Source organism: Gambusia affinis, linkage group LG24, assembly GCF_019740435.1.
Source record: "Gambusia affinis linkage group LG24, SWU_Gaff_1.0, whole genome shotgun sequence".
NCBI classification, from domain to species: Eukaryota; Metazoa; Chordata; class Actinopteri; order Cyprinodontiformes; family Poeciliidae; genus Gambusia; species Gambusia affinis.
The window spans coordinates 6,271,657-6,290,774 of record NC_057891.1 but is presented as its reverse complement, the minus strand read 5'-3'; the positions used below and the strand labels follow the sequence as shown (position 1 = coordinate 6,290,774).

General features: G+C 36.2%; 1 long non-coding RNA gene across 2 annotated transcripts in view; it reads right to left on the bottom strand.

Annotated features, from left to right (window-relative positions):
• LOC122827025 overlaps positions 1-18,029 on the bottom strand; it is a 118,267-nt gene extending 100,238 nt beyond the window's left edge. For both annotated transcript variants that reach the window (XR_006369920.1, XR_006369921.1), the window contains exons 1-3: positions 17,872-18,029; positions 16,565-16,673; positions 16,349-16,453 (exon numbers count right to left, since the gene is read on the bottom strand). This is a non-coding gene — a long non-coding RNA (uncharacterized LOC122827025). The remainder of the gene's footprint in view (positions 1-16,348; positions 16,454-16,564; positions 16,674-17,871) is intronic.
• Positions 18,030-19,118: the final 1,089 nt, after the last annotated feature.

Here is a 19,118-nt window from a genome sequence, read left to right as displayed (position 1 = left end):
TCTCCCATTTCAAAAAACAAAGTAGCAAAAGCACAACATTTCGCTTAGAATCAAATGTTCAGTTGCAGTCAGAATAACAAGCTGACTATTGTGTTCCTGCAGATTATTATGAAATCACCTGTCACAGATATTATGTAGGTCAACATGCTGCTTCCAGCTGTGCTCATAGCTGATTATTTTCTACTGAATCCGTAAAACGCCACCTCCAACTTTGTTGACGCGGTCGTATTTCAACAGCTCTTGGTGGCGTTAACAAACCTTGCTCTAAATGTTACGTAACGGCTGTTTTCCAGCTGCTGGTGTGGAGAAATCATTAGCTCAATGGGAGAGTCCTGTAAAGTGTTAACAAGCACAGTTGGTTGTCTTAAACAGTGTTAGTAAACTAACATGTTAGGGCATCTATTTGCAGAGATGTTGGATAAATGCTCATGGGATGTAATTGCCTCCATGCATCTAATTCTTAACAAAAACACCAAAATAAAACAGGAGAGCGATCAAACATTGACTGAATGAGGCGTTTAAATTGAAGGAGTTCTAACTTGGTTCCTTATAGTAAAATAGAACCACCCCAACCAAAGTATGAAACATCATTAGTGGGAAAACGCCTGAAAATAGTTTCCCTTTAAAAAGCCTTGGCTAGCAGTAACAACAATATGTGCTTAAGTAAAGTTAATCTCACTACTAGATGTGCAGAGTTGTTTGTAAGGCAGCACAGAGTTCAACAGGAGTGGGTCAGTTTTAACCTCCAAGTTAATGTTTTACTTGATCACAGTTTGACAATGCCTGCAGAGATTTGATAATTACTTTGACTTATTGTTTGATTACATTTAGGCATTAAAGAAACTTTAGTGCACGCAATCAAAACCTGCTATGGTAGACTACAACTTTAAAGACCTATTTTGTTATGTTTAGGGATCACAGAATTAGTTAGGTTTTATATATTCACATCTAATTTGCCAAGTATCGGTACTAAGGTCTGGTTAAGTGCAAGTTTTTCAAGGTCAGGAACAGGTCTTTCCTTGGCAACACCTGTAAGCACTAGCAAAAGTAAAGCGGTGACTTAGAGGAAAAGGGAAATCCTGGAGGATTTTCTGGAACGGTTTAAAAGAGCTGATTGGGTTTAACCACAGACATTATAACTGCTTCTAACATAAACCTAATCCACAGCAGCACAACAGGCTTCAAGACCAAAATGATTCATGAACACCTTGTGATTATCTTATCACTTAACAGTCCTAATGTTCAAGTATGGTGGTTTTCTTTGACACAAATATGTAGTCACTTCTGATTTCTAATAATCATAATTCAAGACTGAAACATTCACTCATGCCAGTATTCAATGTCCAAATTCCTAGATTAAAACCCGAATCAAAGACTGAAACCATGTACAAATTAAGCCATGTTAATATTTGTTGAAATATCAAGTCAGATATTTTATATCTTTTTGTATCACTTAGAGAAAAACTGTTGTAAGCACACAACCTCTTTAGCGAAAATTGAAGTGATGCCAGTATATTGCAGCAGTGAATAACACCCACATACTGTATTCCTGTTGCTCTTTTCCTATGAATATTTAAACAAGCATTACTGATCCTGAAGTGGCACCCTTTACATTTGATCGAACGCAGTTGGTCACGCTGAAGGTTTTGTCGTTGGCGAGCTGCCATAGCGATGAACTCCATGTCTCGTCTCTTGGCGAGCTGATTGTCTTTGACTGGAGACCGCGGGGGCTGATGAGAGCACATATTCAAGGATGACCACAGGGACATGGCCCAGGTGTCTCATTGCTGAAACGGGAGAGTGAGGCTGTCAAGGTGTGACATATGAGCTAATGACCTTTGGCCTTGGAAGTTCAATGGAATGGGGGGTGTGGAAAGGTAAAGTGTCTCACCAACAGCTTTGAATGCTGTTCAAAAAAGAAGGAAGGGATGATGTGTCACTAAGCATTTAACTAAACAGAGTTTGGAGCTGGGTGTCCTTTAAAAGTGTCACCGACTCAACCGTTTGGCTCTACTCCCCTTCACTTTCCACACCGACTTCGAATGCGCCTGTAAAATGTGCTTCCTTGCATTATGAAATCCTCCAAGGCAGTCAAGATTGGAGGCATTAAGGAGACAATTGTTTGTCAAATTCTGTGCTATAATCCTATGACCCACTTTTAGTCTGTTCACAAAAACCCTCCTTGAATTCCTTTGGATGGTTTTATCACTGTCCGCTTTGAAGAATAAATTTCCATCATTCACTGTAAATGCAGACCATTTTCCTTCTTTTTTTTCGCCATGAGAATCCAATACAGCCAACTCTGCATAAAAATGACTCGCCTGGTGGGTGAGCGAAGCAAAAATCAGGCTTAACCCTGTTCCGGTTAACAAATTTGAATGCTGACAGAGTTTGGATGCCAGGAAACTGGTTGGTGCCGTTAGATTTTAATGCCTCTGCAGTTTTAATGAATAATGCAGCGATGACATGGTATGTGATTTACGAGATGTTCTTCAGTTCACTACATTGCTACGCTTTGTAGTAATGAACGCAAAACGTGCAACACAACATTTTGAAAGCGATATTTGTTGAAAATATTTAAATTTCTTTTAATATGATTACCTAATTATACAACTTCACAGTATCACAGTTTTTTAAAGTATTGAAAACCTCTAAATGGAGCAATAGCCTGAGTAAAAACATGATCATTTTATCAATAAATCATCTTATAAAGGGAAAATGGCTATCTAAATAATGAATTAAATTGATGGATTTTAAAAGAAAATATGCCAAGGTAAACCAAGTTGCCTGATGTGATGATGGAAACACTAAACCAAGGAATATTTATACAGTGGAGTTTGACTACTCAAAGCTACACAAGTAAGGAAAACATAGATTGACAACTGTATGAGAAAGAAACATTCATTGATGGACAAAACTCTTGTCAATAACAAAATCGCAAAACATAATAGACTTAAGTGCAACAAGAAATAAATAAATACAACAAATAGTGAGAGTAGACTAACTGACCCATACAAGCAACACATTTTTGCTGCAATCTAATCTTATGAAATCCACCAAAACATGAGTCTTTGCAAGTGACAGCCATTGTCCTCAGTGAAGAAAATGGTGTGGAAAACCAAACTGCCAAATTTATTCCAAAAGTACATTGACAAGTTATCTAGCAGCTCATGACAGAACATAAAACCTTTAAAGTGTCATGCAACAATAACAAAGTGACTGGGAAAAATTATAAAAAAATATTTTATGTCATTTTGATGGGTAGTTGTTCAATTTAACCTCATCAAAACCAACCTTTAATTACATATTCACAGCTTTCCAAACAAAGCGGACTTTCTGAGCAAATTAACTGGAGTTCTATTAAACAAGCTGGTGTGAATGCACCCTAAAATAGTGCACCAAACCTCACCGACCTTCCTTTACCACTCAGTGGAAACACAAAAAACAAGCCTTTACCACAAAACTGTACAAAAAAAATTGCAGTAACTGACCCATGCCCAAAATGATGCATTAGTTTGTAGAAGAAGTCAAAAACAGAGGAAAAGATGCTTTACTTTGTCTCCGTTTAATCTCTAGACTGTTTTACTTAACTGGGAAATGATGTCATTTACTGTGGCTATGTGAGTTTATACTCAGCCAAATGGGTTTACTTTCCCCTCAAGAGCAGGAAACTTAAAGTTTGAACCGCCAGTAAATAAATTGAAGCTATGCAAAAAATATGTGATTTAGACAAAAATCAAAAGAAGCATCTCACATTCAAAACATGTGGAACAGAAAGATAAATACATTACAAACAGCATTTAACCATTCGGAGGACATGAATAATATACAGTTTTGAATAACAGCAATGCATTTTAATTTTTCTCCCCAGAGATAAATTATCAATTGGATTACCAGTTGACAGTATACCTTATAGTTAATAAAAACTCATTATTTGGTTTATACAACACAAAAAGGGATATCCTAAGCATAATCATCTTATTTAAAAATACAACCACAATGGAAATATGTTTCAGAGTGAAATTTCATGAGAATTGCTATATCTTGAAAGACTGCTATTATCTTTTTTTTCTTTTTTGGAGTTATCTACTTTTTCCTACAGTTCTTCCTTCCAGTCAACTTTCCATTTAAATTCTGGATTGTAGAACTTTCAACATGCAGGTAAATTATCTTCCTAGAAACTTATTTTTTTGGTGATTTTACTTAAAAATCACAAAATTGCTTTACTTAAAAAGCAAACTGAAAAATTGCTTTTCATTAACTGTAAGCCAAAATAATCAAAATCAGCAAAAGACTTTTCAATAATATTCCAATTTATGATTTACTGTAATTAAAGAAGTATATATATTAAAATAACGGACACGATTATGTAAAATTGTATGTCTTCTTAGCTCATTGCTACAAAGATAATAATGAAAGAAATAATTGTTTTAGAGGTATTTCAATCCACTTTAAATATCCTGTGACTGCTGCACACTGGTGGGCTTTCATGCAGCTATTTACTTCATGGTCACTTTTCCTTTGGCTGCTCTAATATTCCTGTCGCTGCCTTCCAGTCTAGTGTAGGCTGACATGAATAAACATTAATAAACAGAGGGAAATGAGGTGATTATTCCAAGATCGTCTGGGTTGCTTTTCATTTCTGTGCATATCCAGCTCTGTGATGAATAAACATATCAACACTCCAAATGAAGAAATACAAATTTATATTTTCACAGGATATGAAAATTTTCTCATAGTACTCTTTAGTTTCTAGCTTTCTGATGCTTTATATAGAGGGAAGTTAATACATCAAGCGTTTAATAATTGGAGTACTTGGTTGTAGCAGAGGAATATATGCTGACAGAGGTGACTAGATTACTCATATTAATACATTAAGAGTGTAGATGAGCCATGTTGCCAGTTCAAATGAGCAACATTTTAACCGTTGTTCATCTTGTTCAGTGTCTCAGAAGTGACAAGAGGGTCTCCGGTGACGCAAAGCTAGAAAGTGTCCCTGTCCTTCCTCATCACTGCTTAAATGCTGCAAAAAGTAAAACTACAACAACAGCTAAAAGACACCCTGAGGTGAGGAGGGGCTGCCTCCTTTGGGAAGATGTGTTGGGCTAAGAATATTTGGGTTACCAAAGACAGTATAGAAACCAATATGTCTAAATATGTTTAGACGTGATATACTGCTGTGTACAACAAGTTTCCTAACTCAAAGTCCCAGGTGGGTTTTAGATATTTCTGCAAATGTTTTAGACTCACTCATTTGTCTCAAAGTTCCTCACATATCCTCATCAGAGTGCCACAAGGACAAATATTCGTCCCACTGCTATTCAGGTTGTAAAGACCTCCTACAGGTGTGAGAATGTTAGAATTGCAGTTTCTGCAAATGACACACTGACATATATAGACGGGAATGTCAATCACGTTGCAGATGTGCTACTAATAAAAACATTTCAACATGTATTTACAAGAAAATACAGTGCACTGATTTAACCAGATGTTTGTGTTTCAAGTCAACAATCTAAAACGGTTCAAGAAATTAATTTGTTGTAAAATAAAGCATCTTTCAAACATATAGTGCACTCACAGGTAACAGTTTGTGTCCCTAAACTTAATTATAGTGTCTCAAGTCACGACTACTATATTAGATCACTTTATACTCAAGTCTTGTTAGGATTTGATCAGAAGTCAAAACTTTCTTCATAATAATCCTCTTAAATATAAAATAAAATGTTAACAGCATAATTGTAAATTCATCTGTCGTGCATGTTTTCACTATCCAGCATTGAAAGCATTCAGCAACCTGTGTGTAGAACAGATGAGATCCTTGAGTCCTTCAAGGAGTGGAACATGGTTCTAAATAGTTAGAAAACTCGGGAAAGCTTTCTCTCTTGAAGCCAAATAAATTGGTTAGTAGCAGGCAACATTGGCAAATATTAGATAAAAATAGATTACATTTTCTGTTATGCATTTCGAAATGGATGTACAGTTACATTACAAATTGAGTATTTAAATTAGTCTGACTAACTGTATAATCTATTTTTCTACTTGTGATTGAAATAAAATGAAGCCTCATTATCTTTATAATAAGATAAAAATTTGGAATATTATGAATGCAAGATATTCCTAATAAAAAAAATAAATACTTGCTCTCTTTAGCAATACAGTAGAGGGAAAAAAGGGAAAATTTAACTGTCCATCAATCTCATTGGTTTGATGGCTTGGAGTCATAAAGCTTTAGTCACCATTCTCCAGTGTGTGTTATATAAAATGTCTGGGTATTGACCAACTTACTGTGACCCTTAGATCCAAAAATAAAGCTAAAGCAAGCTTATTGTCAATAGCTCGAGTTGAAATAGAGGTTTTCAAACTGTTAAAAACATTACTCACAGGCAAGTGTAGACTGCATTTGATCTGTCATTTTGGATTTTCTTTCAACTATGCAGTGATTATTTTGAGCACTTCTTGTGGCGTTTTCCCTCTCCAATCAATTTTTCAATAAAAGCTCAGCGTTTTTCTGAACAATTTCTGAAACGACCCATTTTACTCAGACCAACATGATCAATATTTGCTGCCTTTGCTCTTAGGTGAGTGTCATACGTTTGACACTTGATGTTTTCATTTCTTCAACAGAATTAATGGTTAAACTCTGTAGTTATTTTAAAGACATCTGTATGTTTTAACAGAGCGGTTTAGTATAAAGCTAACCATTCATTTTGTGACCTTATGGTGTATTTATACTAGAAACATCTTTATCTTTAATCTGTGTTTAGGTCTGCTGATGGAAATAAGCCAGCGAAGTGCAAATCACTTGATTAATGCTCCTGTATACAGTCCTTGATAAATAGCCCATTTGTTTTGTAGCTCATTACCCTTTCATCAGGCATTTCACCTTTTTCGTAATTCATTTTTCTTAATATATTAACAATCACTAATCGGAAATGTTGAAATTTGAGTTGGGCTAAACAAAAACTTTGTTAAACGAGTTTACACTGTCATATTTTTGCAGCAATTGAAATGCAAGTCAGTAGCTGTTAGACACCACCTACGCCACCTGAGTCTCATTCTCCATGCAGCCGCAAAGTACTGCGAGTAAATGGACACCATGTGGGAGGTTGTTTAACTCTCTTCCCTCGTGATACCACTGAACTTCCTTGATCTCCAACTGCTGCCAAAGGAGAGATCATCCGTCACCTTCCAGGGGAAAAGTGAAAGCAGATACAACTTGAGAGAGTCTGACTGAAAGCAGACCCGAAAAACGTCCATATGGCCAAACAAAGAACACAACCCCACACTGTAAACATGTGAAGTTTTTCAGGACTGCTTGAGGGGTCGACACTAACCAGATGGGGGCTGGCGAGTCACAGAGCTAAATGACATAGAGATGCTTAGAGCACAGAATAGCCATAGCTGTGAATTTAAAGGGGAAGTTCAGCTTCTGTTCAGCTCTACTTCTTTGACTAGACTAATGCAAACAGCAGCAATTGAAGCTTTTTGTATTTTACTAGAAAAACAACCACAAAATCCAACGCATCGTTTTAGAATTTTAGACCTCTGGTTCTTTAACTATGGTACAAGTAACACTGACCAATTATTCACAAGGTTAATTTATATGTGGCACTGTATTAGTGCCAAAATTAAGACTTATGTGCACCCACATTAGAACAACTAGGCTAGCTTTAGCTTTGACTAAAAACGAGCATGCCCCAGCTTGTCACCCAGTACATTGCTAACTTCCTCTACTGTACATTAGCACAGATATGCAAGCATTAGCCTTGGGTAGGTGTTCTGTAATATGAAGCTGAAGTTAGCTTCAGATTTCAGGTGATTCCACCTAATTTTTCAGAACCGCTGGCATCTTTAGATCAGTAGCTTGGAATCCAAATTGTATCTGCATATGCAATAGTTTTGATATTTTGTCACTAACACTGCTCCATATTAATAAGCTCCAATATCCAATAGAATAAATTATTCAATCACATCCATGTTTGCTTCATCAATGGCTTCTTAGAAAACAGGAGCAATAAAAACAGGTTTAAGAACTAAAGCAACACAAACACTCATGGTTAATCAATGTACTTGTAAGATACAGGTTTTTGCTGGTAATATCAGTACAAAAATAGTTTATGTCTACTTCTTCAAGGCACTATATATGATGACAACCATTTAATTGGCTAGAAATAAAGATGATGTGATGTCTGAGGAGATTAAAATTCAAGTTTTGCTAATTATTGCATTTTATATTTATTTTTTTTTAGAAGACAACCTCTAATTGTAGATAAGTTGCAGTGACTAACCTGAAGCTAATAATGCTCTTTTGTCTCCTCTCAGTCACTACTAATGACATAGTGCATTAGCAATGTATTTTGATGACTAATAGTCCAACATAGCACAGTGACATCAGTTGTATTTTGGCATCACCAGATATTTTGTAAATCACTCAAAGACAGAAAGCTTCTCCGGTTTGGCATTTCCTGCCCACTGTGCCTCCTATTCATCTCCCAATCACTTTGATACCAGACGTCCTCTGTAGTCTCAATGACCTCACTTGAGAGTTCCCCCAAATCAGCCCAGATCAAAGAACTCCATGTTTGATCCTCTGATAATGATGGCAAACCCTTCTTGCTCCCCCTCAGCACCACGAGCTTTGAGATTGGCACACAACCCCCAGACTTCGTCTGTCGGTTTTATTTTAGAACTCAGAGAAATGTCATCCTTAAAAAGAAAATAATCAGAAAAAATAATAAATAGTCGATTGGGACGGAAAAGAAGCGAAAAGCAGGCGAGCACTTAGTAGAGTAATGACGGCGGTTAGGAATTGGAGCCTCCCGGTTTTTGTGACCTAGATAGAGAGTGACATGAGCAGGCGGTGGTGAATGGAATTGCTTCCCATTTGCTCTACACTGCAGCGCAGCTCATACATTTCTGCCGAGAGATGGGACCACTCTGTCAAACACAATATGCAAATTTCTGTATTTTTTATTAGGAAGAACATCTGACATTTTGCATCAGATTTAAAGGATGCACTTCAGCTGGGAGGAAAAGTTTAGGAAGTAGAGGAGAGATGCAGCTAGATATTTTTGCAAGACTTCTTCGCAAGTGTGTGCGGGAGTGTGTATCGTCAGATGGGGAGCACTTTATGATTGGAGTGCAAAGATATTCCCACAAGGGCACTTTCTTCAAACTTTTTAAGCGGTACTCCTCATCTCGCTGTTTACATATTCATGAAGAGTTACTGATATTTTGATCTAAAAGACCTCCATCAGCATAAAGGCATATTGAGATGATGACAAATTGGTAGAGGTGCCGGAATGCAGAGATTCACTACTTTCTCACTATTCAGAGTATTTAAAAAAAAAATTATAATATAAAAAAATTCAAGGTCATATTGTGGTCCCTCGTCTGAAAATCTGCCTCATTCCACACCTTCTGCATAATTCCCTCCACTATGGACCCAAATGACCCACGAGATTGCCATGAATATCAATGTCAGGCGCATCTGTCCGCGTCACTCCATCTCCAGACTGATGCATCTCTCGGGCATCTCCGTTATGAGCGCCCTGCCCAAGGAGAAAGATGCCAGAGCAGGAAATCGCTACATGAGGCATTTATGTCACCTTAAAATGTAATGTATGTGTGTAGTTTGGGAAAAAAATAGAAGCTACAGAAATCCATGCCCATTTGGACAGCTTTACAGTCTAAGGCAACTTTTACTACAAGCGCTTCCTCGGAAAAATCATGACTTTGACCTCCCATGCACTTGTAAAAGAAATTACGTTTGAGGCTGTGACACTTCTGCCTTACTCAAACAAGCCAAAGAGGAAGATCTACAGCTAAGTTATGATCAAGTGTGTCTCCAGAGTGCTTTCTATTTACTTGTGTTAAATGTGGTTTGACTGTAACAGCTTTGGGCTAATTAATAAATAAATCAAAGCAGAAGATAAGGTCTCTAAATCTACATTCATTGTTGAAATATAAAACATTATGTGAAGTCTCTTGACAGCAACCGATTTTAAAACCAGAGGATAGCTGTGGATCAGTGGAAGAGTCGTCACCCAATCAGAAAGGTGTGTGTGTGTGTGTGTGTGTGTGTGTGATTCCACCTTTGCAAAATTCAAAATTTCCCATACATCTATATTATTAAGAATGTATTTGTATAAATAATCAGATGTAATCTTAACTGATTTCCAAAAAGAGCTGCTCTCCCAAACTAGTCATTAGTAAAATCTAGGTCAAAGCTTAATTTTAACACACTGTTGTGTTAAATTTGTTTTGTTCATTTGTTTTTCCACATTTTGTCACCTTACAGGAAGAAAGTCTAATGCAAGTTAGCTGAATTTTGTCACAGGTCAACAAAGTATAAAAATGATTTTAGTTGTGTAAAAAAAAAAATGAAAACATAGAAATCAGATTGAATATTGAACTTCTATGAACATCAGACTGAGTCTTCTTTATATGTGTTTCCAGCCTCTGACCCTCAACTCTGTCCCTGCTGAATAAAGGCATCCCCATAAAGGATGATATAGTCAGACTAGTCCAAAAAGCACAATTTTGTCTTCATTTTCCATCTACTCCAGTTTTGTCCTATTTGTCATATATAATGAATTTTTAAAAAATACATCGAGGTTTGTAGTTGCAACATGAAAAAGTATCAAAAGCTCCTGGAAAGTAGATCCTTCTGAAAATAGGCAGATCTTTGAGGCCAAGCTCTAACTAGCCATTGTGGATAGTTTCATTTACACATAAATGACATTATAAAGAAAGACATTTTCAATTCAATGCAGTAAATTCAATAAATGTTTTTTATAATATTTGTGATAATCTGCAATTTTAGATGATTTGTCTTGCACACCAATACTCAGGGTTAGATAATAAATCACAAACATCTGCTGCGTCTCTGCGATAATGAAATTATTAAACTTTCATTCTCTAACCGGAGCTGAATTGAACAGATGTAGAAGCTAAATTAGTGTTTCACCAACTCTGTTCTTTGCCAGCAAATTGAGAGAAAGTTGTAGAGTGGGACGATCTCACAAGGGAGGGGCCTTCTTGTATTACTTTCTCTAATATGACACAGTCAACCGCTGGTGCTCAGTCAGGACAAGTGCCCTTCAAATAACATATACCTCTGCCTGAATTCAACATGCAGAGCCATCAGGCTCAGCTGCCTCAGCGCCTGACCTCTCCAAGCGCCTGCTCTCCACCACACATTACAGTTGTATAATGAGAACTAAAAAAAAAAGAGCGTTGGCTACAGTTTTAAAGGTTAGATGTGCAGTCAATCGGTGGGAGCTTCAAGCATATGCATGACAGAACGTCTGAATGTTTCTCGATCCCAGACTGAAAGCAGTTTGAGAAATGCGTCAAGAGCGCCTTGCGTATCGATCGCCTTGCGTCCGGTGTCTGCGTGGGAAGAGGACAGTAATCAATGGAACCACCTGCAAACCGTCCCCACCTGACATTTCAGTCAGACTCAAGCAAACACCCAATTATTTGACGCAAGCGAGAAAAAAAGAGAAGCGATTATGAAAAATACTGAAATATCCAGAGCTAGAGGAAAATGTTTTATGATTTCCTGATGAGCTCGATACAAGAAAAAAATGGTCCTTTTTAGCAGTTTTAGTCCACTTCCCCTTTTTCCTTTAACTTTTTAACGTGTGATCCAGATCAGCGTGGGCAGACAGAGGGCTGTGAAAAACTATTTGCACCTTTAAAGATTTCTTCTTTCTTGTGTTTGTCGCACTTACAAGCTTCAGAAGGGGCATATGTTAATACTGAGCAGATATAATCTTGGCGGATAAAAATTTTAACAAAAGGTATCCTCATGATTTCATTTTTTAAGGTTAAAAGTTCATGTAGTGTAAGGTAATGTTAACCCTTCTCTGTAAAAAATGTAAAATAAAAATTATGAACAAAAGCCACAACCCAGGGCTGATTATTGCCTGAGCTTTAAAATTTATTTTTTTGCACCAGGCCAGATTGGCTTAGATAGATTTTTTTGTTCCTTTTTAGTAAGATTTAAAAACTGCTTTTTGAATGTACTTTGATGATCTAAAGCACACAAGAGTGATTAGCAGCAAAAGCAGAATAAATATATTAGAGGAAGTGCACCGTCTCAAAGGAATGTAATGTGTGGACTGTTGTTGCATGATTAAAACAACTGCCACAAGTGTAAATCTGGATTTTTAACTTTTGGTCGCTTTTCTTATCAAATCCCACTCCTGTGTCGCTATTCAGGACTTCAGAGCGTGAGTGGCCTTATTTTTTTTATAATTTTTTTTTTTTTTTTTTTTTCAGATAAGCCCCATTGTATGGCAGAAAAAGACCCTTTTGTGAGAATAACTGAGCAGTCAGCCAGATGCAGCCGATGCTTTCTGATGCACAGCTCAGAGAAGGGTTATTATTTAATGCATCTGCTTTTGAGATGCACTGCAACATCTTTGGAAGTCGGAAGCACAAAGGAGTTGTGGAGGGTGGGGGGAAAATGGAAAAAAAAAAGGGTCTTGCTGTACGCTGCAAGTTTTCAAACTTAAGTTTTTCTGGCACTCCTTGATCACACAATTCTCCAGCACCAGTGAGAAGGAGCTTTCAATAATTCATTCATAAGCACAAAATGTGTTGGTGCTTTTCAAGAGGTGGCTTGCGTCTGCAGCCGCTGTTTTATTAGGCACCCAAAAACGGAAAGGGGAGGGGGAAAAAAAAAAAAAAACAACAACATCACAGTTCCAAATGCCAACGCTTCCTGCCACTTTCTTTTGCTTTGAAGTAGAGAAAAAACATACATAATCAGAATGGAATTGCAAGCCCAGCTCAGCAGTCTGTCTTCCAAACTTATCACTTCTGTGGAATATGCTGCATATAATTTAGAAAGAGTTTGCCATCTCCATATACAGCATGATATAGCTATGATCAGATGTTGCATCTGCATAATATTCTTTGGACTATTAATTATTATTAGACCCATGTTTTTTGGGTTGTTTTTTTTTTTCCTAGAGTGAAATAATGATAAATGCAATGTTATGTAACATTGTTATCTACATACAGGCTGATTTATCACGTCATGGTTTTATCCTGTTGGAACACCTAATTCACCATGTAGCTGCTGATTTAATGGCAAGTGAAGGATTTTGGAGATAATCCAGGTCTTTCGTTATTCTATCCTCCATGTTCCTGAACCTTTTTTTTTTTCACCTTTCATATGAGGCGGGGCAGTTTAAATCTTCAAGACCTTGGCTTGCATCCTTATCGTTTTCTTATTGGTCAAACTGAAGTGTATTAAATCTGGATTCCCACGTTCAGTCCTCGAGAGCTACCATCCGTCAACTTTTAGATACAGCCCTTCTCCAACACGCCTCAATAAAATGAATAATTTGTTGCCAGACCTTTGCAGAGCTGATGAGGGAATTCAGCCATTTGATTCATGTGGGCTGCAGGAGGTGTGGATCCAGAGTTTGCAGGATTGTAGCTCTCGAGAGTTACCGCTGGAGTTTCATTTCATATAAATTCTAAGAGAAAAGTAGCCTCAGACCATTGCACTCCCACTACCGCGTTTGAATTTAAATACAACATCCTTTTCCTAGTATAGGTTTTTACTCCAAATGGAAAACCTTTCAAGGAGTTTGTCGGAATACGGTCAAAAAGAACCTTGACATATAACAAAAACATGATAGCTTTGCATTCAGTTTGATCATCTGTTTTTTGGGCCATAGAAATTTATGGCAATTTATCACCATTTTCAAACTGACACATGTCAATTACTTCAATCTGTGTGTGTTTTTCTTAATTTTTGATTGGTGTTTTAAAAAGAAATCTTGCCAAAGATGTTCTATTTAAGTAATTTCTTGATTGTAGAAATGTGGCAGTAATCAGGCATTGGTTTTAATAAAGAAAATGAAGTAAAATCATAATCAATTCATGATTTGATAAGTCCGTGATTACACATTGGGGCAAATTGGGCTGAATAGAGCTTTTCCTTGATAAAGGAAATCAATTTGAAAATCGTCTTTTATGTTTAATTGGGTCATCTCTGACCTCTACACTTGTTTTTCTATCTGAAACATTCAGGTGCAACAAGCAAAAAACTGTAAAGGTGTAAATACTTTCTCAGCTTTGAGTCAGAGTGACTTTAAATTTTAAAATACTTTAAGGCTCTGAAATACTTCTGAACGGCTTAGCACCAAAATACATGAAAGATCTGTTGTCATGCCAACCTTCCAGACCAGTTCTAGTCTACTCTGCATCCCCAGATCTAAACATGGAGAACTTGAACATCTCTGTCAGGTGTATGTAAACTTCTGACCAGATCTATAATACATACAGACATGAGTTCATTCAACAAAATACTTTGTTAAAACACTGAATGGGGACTCGGTTCTATGACAAGTCCTCTAATTGTTGGGAATGCAGATTCATGCAAGTCAAGAGGATTCTATGAAAAGCAACAACCTCACTGCAAAGAAATGCATACGCCCATATGGCCTAATAAAGCATACAGACTTTCAGTGAACAACATGGAAACAGATGACTGTAAGAAGTGACAGATGCGTACAAAGAGAAGAGCTTAAAAAAATAAGAAGTGGGGGGAATCTGGAAACATCTGTATAAGAAACCCAATAAAAAGACAAAAGAGCACAACAGCATGCACAAAATTCAGTTTGTATGTAGATGGGCTGTTATGCTATGCACAAAATGAATCTTACTCGAACAGATCTGATATTGCTTGGATACGCCACAAACAAGTCCGCATCAGGAAGAAGTTTGCTTTATCCCACACTAAAAACGAGAGAAATGGAGTTGATTTTTTACAACTAATGGATTTTAAACACTAAACAGTTTTAATCATAACTACAAAATTGTCATTTTTCTTTAAAGGATGAAATATCTGTTTTAAATTGATATGTTGGACTGAAAACCGAGTTGCTAGGGTAATTAACGCAGACTTTGGGGTTAGAAATAATAAGATGGGACTAGATGGAACTCATCGCCCTCTGAGAGTTTCCCATTGATCAATTAACTTAGCAAATAACCTGGATAGATTAAAAGAATGCAGCAAAATTCATTTTCCACACACGGAGGAATACTTTATGAATTATGCAACAATGACAACAAAAAAGTGTATACGCAAGCATATTGGATGCTTATAGTGTAAGAAGCATGATCTACACATGAGCTCCAAATAAAATAAAAATGCATTTTTCTCAGCTGAAACCACATTTTCCTTTCTCCTCTCTTTCTATCCGTGTTTGGCACACCACGGCTCCTTTAACCTTCTACGTCTGGAACTCAAATGAGAAATTTAGTTGCTCACCCTGGGAACCAGGCTCATTAAAACATATTGGGCTTCCACTCATACTTTTTTGTATCCAGGCCATGAATATGCATTATTCATGGTTAGGACATCATCGCTCTCATTGCTCATTGTGCTCCCACCGAACACCGCGTTTCAACCCAGGGCCACAAAATCTAACTATGAAAAGTGTACTTTCAGAGTCTAAGATGGAGATTTTCTTTTTAGTCACAGAAACATTTGGAAACTTGCATATTTTCTAGATTTAAGCAGCCAGTCAAGAAAGCAAAGTTTCTATCAAAATATCCACCAATACAAAGCAAAACTGGAAATGTTTGAAGCACATTACAGTTCTAGCACTTCATTTTTTCCACATTTTGTGTTACAACCTTATTCCAAAATTGTATTAAATCAATATCGTTCCACAAAATTTGACACACAAATAATCTATTACGGCATGGAAATGAGTTTTTTCTGAAAATTGATCAAAATTGGAGAAAACAAGAAAATACATTTTAAATAAGTATTCACAGCATTTACCAAGAAGCTCAAAACTCACCAGGTAATACATGTTAAATGAAGCCCACCTGTGGTAAATTCAGCAAATTGACCGTAGCAACCGCAGCTTTAGAGTTGGTGTGGTTCACTTTTGAGGGGATGTTTAAGTCCCTGGTACAATATTCAGCCCTTTCTTATTAAATAAAAGTGAATTAATATACGACTGAAAGTAATCTGGAATATAGAAATAAGAGGAGCAGATTTAAGTTTGTGAAAAAGTGGAAAATTATTATCGATTCTAACCCTATAATAAGTTCTATAGTCTGTTCTGTTCATAGCAAATTTTTCACTCCAAATTCATAATTCCTTCCATATGCTATGGGATTTCATTTTTTAGAAAGGTTTTAAGTGTTGTTCTTTTATATTGATGTAAAGCAGCAGAAACTATTGGTAAAAATGTTTCACTTTCAAAACTTTATATGTCAGATCTTTATGTTAAAGTTTAAAAACATCCTTCAATTAAATAAAAATCTTAAATATTTTTTGATAAATATCTAATCTGCTGACAAATACCTTTCACCACTGGAGATGGACAGCCATTTGTCGAATTTTTCAGATAGAACAGCGTGTATGTACCTGCCAGTCAGGGATCCAGGTGGTGTGTCGGCAAATGTTTCCCTGCAAAAAGTAAAAAAAAACAAGCAAAACATCAAACATAATGCAGAAAGAATGAAGAAGATTATCTGAGGTTGTTTCTTCAAAAGAAACTTATCTTGACAGATACAGAACCTGTTTGAACTTCTGTGGGGAAACGTCATTTTCTCATCAGAAGTTTGTAAAGGCCATCAGGATAAGGTTGGCAGGACGATGTGACAGCATCTGGGCATTATCTTCAGCACTGGAAAAAAAAAAAAAAAAAGAACTAGTATTAAATGTTGAGAATTTCTTCATCCACTGGAAAAATCTGCAATGAACTATGTTGCTAACAGACAAGTTAGCTATTCCTCGCTTTACCTTTAAAAGAAAAAAACCTTTTCTGCAACCCAAATGGGTCAATGACAAGATTTCTGAAAGGCATTTTTAATCTATTTTTAAAAATTGTATTTAAAGTATATATTTGAGTTTATAACAACATTTTTAAGCTTTTATTTTTACATTAGAAAGCATTTTCAAAGTGTAAGACTTGTATCCCTAATGTTTGTATGTAACTGTAAACATACTTAAAAACTTTTAAACATGTTTATAAATGTTTACACTGTTTGTTCCACCATGTTAAGTTGACCAATAAACACATGAAATAAAAGCCAGTCAGACGAGTTTCTTGTGCTCACTTCCAGAATTATTTCTTAACTTCATTCGACAACATATTTCTGAAAATGTTTGTCAGGCATATAAAGAGCCTCAACATTTTTGGACAAGTAGAATGTAAGTAATCAGCTGTCAAACATATGCACAAGTACCGTCATCATAACCACTAACAGTAGCATATTTAATAGGCATTTGCTAGGATGGTGTCACCACCTTATATTTCAAAGTAGAGAAATTATGGAAATATTATAAAAGAAGAAGAATCTATATTCATACTAAACTTATTTAAAAGTTGATTGTATTTTTAATTTGCTGATTTAACTACAGAACTAAGGTGGTAATATGCCACAGTAATATTCAACGCATATGAATGGTCTGAATATCTGCGTAGGATGTCTACTATTGAATGTGTTTGTGATACTTTCTATAATTGTGGACTTAAAATGAAGTCGGTAAACAGAACAGGGACTTTTCTGCTGCTGTTAGCACAAAAGCACTAAAACCCAACAGGGAGAGATTAAAAAAACAGCAACGCATGTAGTCATCTCTTTACAAATTAAAACTAATAAAAAAAAAAGTCCAATATTCGCATTTTGTTCCATTTAAAACATTCGCTGATAGCACACCAAGCAGCTCCGGTTTAAAGCGTCATATCACAAACAGCACACGGCTGACCACTTTCTGCTCCGCAGTGGACAGCTTGCATGTCTTAAAACGTTTACGGTGACAATTTTATGTAAAAAGAAAAGCTATTTTCATTCATTTTTACTCTTAAAGTCTAACCTCACCTCGCAAAATCCCTGCTTTTGAAAATTAACGCGTCGTTTTCTCTCTCACAGCAGTTTTTCATGTTTTAGACGCGTCTCTACAATAACACACCTGGCTCAAATGACCGCGTTACCTGCGTCTTGATTACGTGCTTAATTAAGCCAGGTGTGTGGCAGCAGGGAAACACACGCAACAATACTTTCCAACTGATTCCCTCCGTTTGAATGGCCACAACTTTTGATTTTTTTTAAGTTTCCACCAGCTGTAAATCAATTAAAAAATATTTTCTTATGAAAATATGAGCAAAAAGTTATGCTCCACATCATCTTGCTCTGTCTGGTTAGGGTACAGTTGTTAGTAAATCACAAGGGTGGAGCCCTCTGTAGGTGGAAGGTAGATGCTATGATTTCAATGTGAAAAAAATAGATATATAATGTGAATATAGCAAACTGGAAAATGCTGTAAAAATATTTTCCAGTTTTTATAGAACTCAAGAACATACAAATTCCTTAAAGTTACACATATTAAAAATTGAATATTATGGACTTAAGATAGTTTTTTATTGGTAAACTTAATGTTTTTGCTTTGTAAACAGAAATTAATTTCATTTTGTTTTCAAATTTTCCTCTGCATTTTGACCCCTGTTTATATCATATTTGCCCCAAAGAAGTAATGGCTGTGCAAATTTGCACTATTATGATCTGCTTAGAAAAAATAGAAAAACGTGGAATACATGTGCATGTGTTGTTGTTTTTTTTCTTTGAAATGTATCCATTTAAATCTAATGTTTGCACAAAGTGAGCATGTGAAACCAAAGTCAAATTCCCAGCTTGTGCCCACAAACTTGACCGTTGGAGCCGATTCTGAATCCAGCTACAGGCTAATCCTCCGATTTATGAGAAAAAGAGGAACTACGGAGGGAAATTACAAATTCGGAAGTAAAAAGTGATGCAAATTATATGTAAAAAAAAATAAAAAATACTTAGGAGTAAATTCAAAAAATATATAGAATATCATCTGCAGGAAATTTTCAGTCAAGAGAAAAGAGAACCTTCAATTTTATGGGCAACAACCAGATATTTCTACCTCTTTCAAGGGATTAAAATTTCAGTGTTTGTTTCTACACAATGTCCTTATTCTGCAGAATATGTATCAGAACATATGCCACTTTAGTGTATTTCCCCAATTTGTTGTTTGCTCTTAAAAGCTCATCAGAAGGAGCGCTACTACAGGAAGTACTAATTATATAAACTCAAGCTGCCTGTTG